Source organism: Manis javanica, chromosome 2 (genome assembly GCF_040802235.1).
Source record: "Manis javanica isolate MJ-LG chromosome 2, MJ_LKY, whole genome shotgun sequence".
In the NCBI taxonomy this organism is placed as follows: domain Eukaryota; kingdom Metazoa; phylum Chordata; class Mammalia; order Pholidota; family Manidae; genus Manis; species Manis javanica.
In genome coordinates, this window is record NC_133157.1 from 106,068,000 (window position 1) to 106,074,234 (window position 6,235).

Genomic DNA, 6,235 nt, shown 5'->3' on the forward strand with positions numbered 1-6,235 from the left:
TCTTTATCTCTTGTTACTTTCTGTGTTTTGAAGTCTATTTTGTCTGATATTAGTACTGCAACCCCTGCTTTCTTCTCACTGTTGTTTGCCTGAAATATGTTTTTCCATCCCTTGACTTTTAGTCTATGCTTGTCTTTGGGTTTAAGGTGAGTTTCTTGTAAGCAGCATATAGATGGGTCTTGCTTTTTTATCCATTCTATTACTCTGTGTCTTTTGGTTGGTGCATTAAGTCCATTTACATTTAGGGTGACTATTGAGAGATATGTACTTATTGCCATTGCAGGCTTTAGATTCGTGGTTACCAAAGGATCAAGGTTAGCTTCTTTAGTATCTTACTGCCTAACTTAGCTCGCTTATTGAGCTGTTATATACACTGTCTGGAGATTCTTTTCTTCTCTCCCTTCTTATTCCTCCTCCTCCCTTCTTCATATGTTCGGTGTTTTGTTCTGTGCTCTTTTTAGGGGTGCTCCCATCTAGAGCAGTCCCTGTAGGATGTCCTGTAGAGGTGGTTTGTGGGAAGCAAAATCCCTCAGCTTTTGCTTGTCTGGGAATTGTTTAATCCCACCATCATATTTAAATGATAGTCGTGCTGGATACAGTATCCTTGGTTCAAGGCCCTTCTGTTTCATTGCATTAAGTATATCATGCCATTCTCTTCTGGCCTGTAGAGTTTCTGTCGAGAAGTCTGATGTTAGCCTGATGGGTTTTCCTTTATAGGTGACCTTTTTCTCTCTAGCTGCCTTTAAAACTCTTTCCTTGTCCTTGATCCTTGCCATTTTAATTACTATGTGTCTTGGTGTTGTCCTCCTTGGATCCTTTCTGTTGGGGGTTCTGTGTAATTCCATCGTCTGTTCGATTATTTCCTCCCCCAGTTTGGGGAAGTTTTCAGCAATTATTTCTTCAAAGAGACTTTCTATCCCTTTTCCTCTTTCTTCTTCTTCTGGTATCCCTATAATGCGAATATTATTCCTTTTGGCTTGGTCACATAGTTCTCTTAGTGTTGTTTCATTCCTGGAGATCCTTTTATCTCTCTCTATGTCAGCTTCTATACGTTCCTGTTCTCTGGCTTCTATTCCTTCAATGGCCTCTTGCATCTTATCCATTCTGCTTATAAATCCTACCAGGGATTGTTTCACTTCTGTGATCTCCTTCCTGACATCTGTGATCTCCTTCCGGACTTCATCCCACTGATCTTGCATTTTTCTCTGCATCTCATCCCATTGCTCTTGCATTTTTTTCTGCATCTCTGTCAGCATGTTCATGATTTTTATTTTGAATTCTTTTTCAGGAGGACTTGTTAGGTCTGTCTCCTTCTCAGGTGTTGTCTCTGTGATCTTTGTCTGCCTGTAGTTTTGCCTTTTTATGGTGATAGAGATAGTTTGCAGAGCTGGTACAAGTGACAGCTGGGAGAGCTTTCCTTCTTGTTGGTTTGTGGCCTTCCTCTCCTGGGAGAATAGCAACCTCTAGTGGCTTGTGCTGGGCAGCTGTGTGCAGACAGGGCTTCTGCTTCCTGCCCAGTTGCTATGGAGTTTATCTCCCTTGTTGCTGTGGGCGTGGCCTGGCTGGGGCTGCTTCTCCAAAATGGTGGAACCCCGTTGGAGGGGGAGTGGCCAGGAGGCTATTTATCTCCCGTAAGGGGCCTCTGTGCTTCCTGCTGCCCAGGGGGTTAGAATGCCCAGAGATCCCCAGATTCCCTGCCTCTGGTCGAAGTGACCTGTCCTGCCCCTTTAAGACTTCCAAAAAGCACTCTCCAAATCAAAACAACAACAGTAACAATGAGAGAGGGAACAGAAAAAAAGAAAAAAAAGGAAAAAACACGCGATTTTTTTTTTTGTCCTTAGGCGCCGGTCCCAGGCACCCGCTCACTGGTCCTGCTGCCCTGTCTCCCTAGCACCAGTGTCCCTGTCCCTTCAAGGCTTCCAAAAAGCGCCCACCCACCGGTCCCACAGGGAAAAACGCGCGATATTCTTTGTCCTCAGGCGCCGGACCCAGGCACCCGCTCACCAGTCCCGCCGCCCTGCCTCCCTAGCACCGGGGTCCCTGTCCCTTTAAGGCTTCCAAAAAGCACTCGCCAAAAAGAGAAAAAAAAAGGGGAAAAACGCGCGACTTCCTCCGTCCTCAGGCGCCGCTCTCAGGCACCTGCCCACCGGTCCCGCAGGGAAAAATGCGAGATATTCTTTGTCCTCAGGCGCCAGTCCCAGGCACCCGCTCACCGGTCCCGCCACCCTGCCTCCCTAGCAACGGGGGCCCTGTCCCTTTAAGGCTTCCAAAAAGCACTCGCCAAAAAAAAAAAACCGCTGCGGTTTCTTTCCACCCGCCTGGAGCCAGGGGGAGGGGCGCTCGGGTCCCTCTGGGCCGGGACTTGTATCTTACCCCCTTCGCAAGGCTCTGGGTTCTTGCAGGTGTGGATGTGGTCTGGATGTTGTCCTGTGTCCTGTGGTCTCTATTTTAGGAAGATTTTTCTTTGTTATATTTTCATAGCTCTATGTGTTTTTGGGAGGAGATTTCCACTGCTCTACTCACACCGCCATCCTGGCTCCGCCCCCTGTACCTGACATTTTATCAGTAAAACTCCTGCATACAAATCTCAATGTCCCAGGTTCTGTTTCCTAGGGAAGTTGACCCTTTAAGGCTTTGGAGAAAATTAGCCTTGATACTACCTCATGCCTTACAGTCAATTCTAGTTTAAAGTATATCTAAATGTGAGTGTGTTGGGAAAATGGAAGTTCCGGTGGCCAGGGTCCTCCCCTGACCCTAAACTATTTGATGATGTAATTGGCCAGCAGGCTAGGCTAACGCTTCCACACCCATAGGCAATAAGCTATTATTGACTGAGTCACTATATTAAGTCACTATATTAAGAGGCATAGACAGAGATGGATTGCAGACCTGCAGACTGCTGGATGCAGACATGATTATAGTGCTCAACCTACCAACAAGAGAATAAAAAAGCCATATATAAACCCTTTTACTCCAAGAAGTTCTGTTATCATTTCTAAGTCTCACTGAATCTATAGTGAATTTGCCTGGGACTGAAACCCACGGGCAAGACAGAGTGGTAAAACATAAAACTTCTAAGAAAGTTTCTAACATAACAGAGCCTCCAGTACTTTGGGGTTGAGAAAGAGCTCTTAAACAACAGGACAGAATAGCACAACCATAAAGAAAAAGACTAATTAATTGGACTATGTTAATATTTAGACCTTCTGTTTATCAAAGGAAACCATAAAGAGTAAAAAGTGAAGCCATAGAGTAGGAAAACATATATACAATACCTGTAATCTACAAAGGGCTTGTATACAAAGTATGTAAAGAAAGACCAAAAAATCAGTAAGAAGATAGACAACCCAGTAGGAAAAAGGGCAAGAGACTTGAACAAGTAATCTCTCCAAAAGATATCAAAGTGGCCAGCAAACATACAAAAGAGAATTCAAACTTACTAGTACTCATGGACATGCAAATTAAATCACTCACCTCAAACCCACAGGAATGGAATGGCAAAACTGTCAATACCAAGTCATGATAAGAATTCCAGTACTAGAATTCTCAGACAAAACTTGAGGAAACCTAAATTACATAGCCTAATAAAACTGAGTATATGCATATATGAGACTCTTAGGAATAGTCCCAAAAGAAATGAGTATACATATATACCCAAACACTTGTATATAGACATTCATAGCAATATTATTCACAACAAAAAATTAGAATAATCCAAATGCCCGTTAATTTTTATAGACAATAAAGAGAACAATAAAGTCAAAGGATGAAGAATATGCAATCAGATTATGCAGAGGCAGAGGATCTACAAATTGGGACAGCCTTGAGTGAGAGAATGATAGGGGAAATAAATTAAAAATTTTAGATGTTGTGTGTCAAACAGTAAAGGAATTACTACTCATTTGTAAAAATGCATATAATCCCTTTCCTCTAGAGTGTTGCACACATGCAGCTTGTAAGTAGAAATAAGAAGAACACAAAATAATGTATCCCTTTAATGGGGAACTCCCTGTCAGATCTCTGCTCCTCTCAGTTTCCAACAAAGTAGCAAAACATCACAGCCCTACTACCACCAGCTTGGTAGCAGGCAGCTTTCCTGGGTCAGGCTTGTGATAGTTAATTTTATGTTAACTTGACTGGGCCGTGATGACCAAATATTCAGCCAAACATTGTTCTGGATGTTTCTGTGGGGGTGTTTTTTGGATGAACTTGACATTTCAATTTGCAGATTTTGAGAAAAGCAGATTGCCCTCTTTAATGTGGGTGGGCCTCATCCAATCAGCTGAAGGTCTTAATAGACCAAAGACTGACTTCCCCAAGTGAGAAGACATTTTGACAGAAGGAAATCTGTGGGCTCAAATTGTACTCTTCCCTGAGTCTCCATCCTGCCAGCCTACTCCATCAGATTTTGGACTCATCAAGCCTCTACAGTCATGTGAGCCAATTCCTTAAAATAACTCTCTCTCCCTTTCAATATCTCTATCAATCTCTGTCTCTCTTCACATATATATGACATTTTGTGTGTGTGTGTGTATATGTGTATATATATATAAAACATGTATGTATACATTATATATATAAAACAATGTTATATGTATAATATATATTATATATAAATGTGTGAGAGTAAAGCAGATTTACTATATTCAGGATGTGTGTATATACATTATATATAATATATACATTATATATACATATTATATTTTATATGTATAAGTATATACACTATATATACACACACACACCCTCTTGGTTCTATTTTTCTGGAAAAACCTGACTAATACAAGGCCTAATATCTGAGAAAAGTCAATTCCCCCACCTGGGTGAGCCTAGCATAAATATTAGATTCATTAAATTCTCACTCCTAAATGAAGCCTGACAGGGAAGTTCCTCTATTTCTGAAACACAGTCCTTAACACTCTATCCCTCCCAGTCTTTCAAACTCCACCATTTCTTCTGTCTTTACAGGGACCAAACTGAAGACTGCCTGCATTTTTATCATTGGGTACGTGCCGGAGTTCTGCTCACCTGCTATGCTTTTGTTTCCCCTCTGACACCCGGCTGGCCTTGGAACAAGTTTGTCTCATTTTGAGTGTCCCCCTGACATGCCAGGCTTTTCAGGATCCTTTTCATTTTTTGAGTTTTTATTCAACAGACTGAAACTCTATAAATGAAACCCTTCTCTTTAATGTCAAAAGCATCTCAGGTTTCACTTTTTTCTTTACTAGAGCCACATTCCCCAAGTTCAGTCCTGCTCAGCTCTTCTACTGAGCAAGGCTGACACCCTAAGATTACCGTTCCTCCCTCTAGCTAGCTCCAAGAAATCTTTTCTGGCCCTAAGGTGGATTCACTGCCAGATCATTCTCTAACTCAGAATCACCCAAGGGCTTATAAAAACATAGTCTGTGGAGCTCCACTCCCGGAGATTTGACTCAGTAAGTTTGGGGTGGAGCCTGGGAATTTGTATTTCTAATATGTTCCCAGAGGAGGCTGGTGCTATGGCTCCAGAGACCACACTTGGAGAACCACTGCTCTAGCTCTGGTTCCTGAATTGCTGCTCCTGTGACTGCTCTTACGTTGTCTCGCCTTAGTCCCTACATCTTTTTTTTTTAACTTACTAATTTTTATTGGAGTACAGTTGATATACAATATTAGATTGGCTTCAGATGGACAACATGGTGACTTGATAATTATATACGTTATTAAATGTTCACCACGGTAAGTGTAGTTACCCTGTTACCATATCATCTTTTATAGGTCTTCTCTCTGCTGATCTAGGATGAAACTCAGAGTGGAGAAAGGGAATGAGAGCTCTCTTACAGCCTCCCACTGCAGGGAGAGGCCAAGGATAGCAGGAATTCAATTCAGCATCACAACCAGGTTTTTGGTTATTTTCTTTTGAATGGTTGGTGTGTTATGAAGTGCTGGTGGGGAGGAGTTAAGTTTCTGTGCTCAAGAAACTTAACATCTAATAGGGGGAAGCCCAGTGCATCACTAACAATAATATAAGGCAAAGGCAGACTATATTATATTATAGTAAGTGTAAAAGGTCCACAGACCTAATGCAGCCATTGTTGGTGCCCCAAGCATATTCCCTAGGCCCACCTCAGAGGTCAAGGCCAGCACTTGTTCTCGGGGTCATGCAAGTGCAAGGGCAGTAAATTCATAATCCTGAGTGCCTTCTTAAACTTTGCACCCTGGGGTCCCTGCTTGCCTCCCCCTAGTCTCAGCCTTG

General features: G+C 42.4%; 1 long non-coding RNA gene across 3 annotated transcripts in view; it reads right to left on the bottom strand.

Annotated features, from left to right (window-relative positions):
- LOC108395788 (uncharacterized) overlaps positions 1–6,235 on the bottom strand; it is a 66,121-nt gene that overhangs the window by 14,455 nt on the left and 45,431 nt on the right. The window lies entirely within an intron of this gene.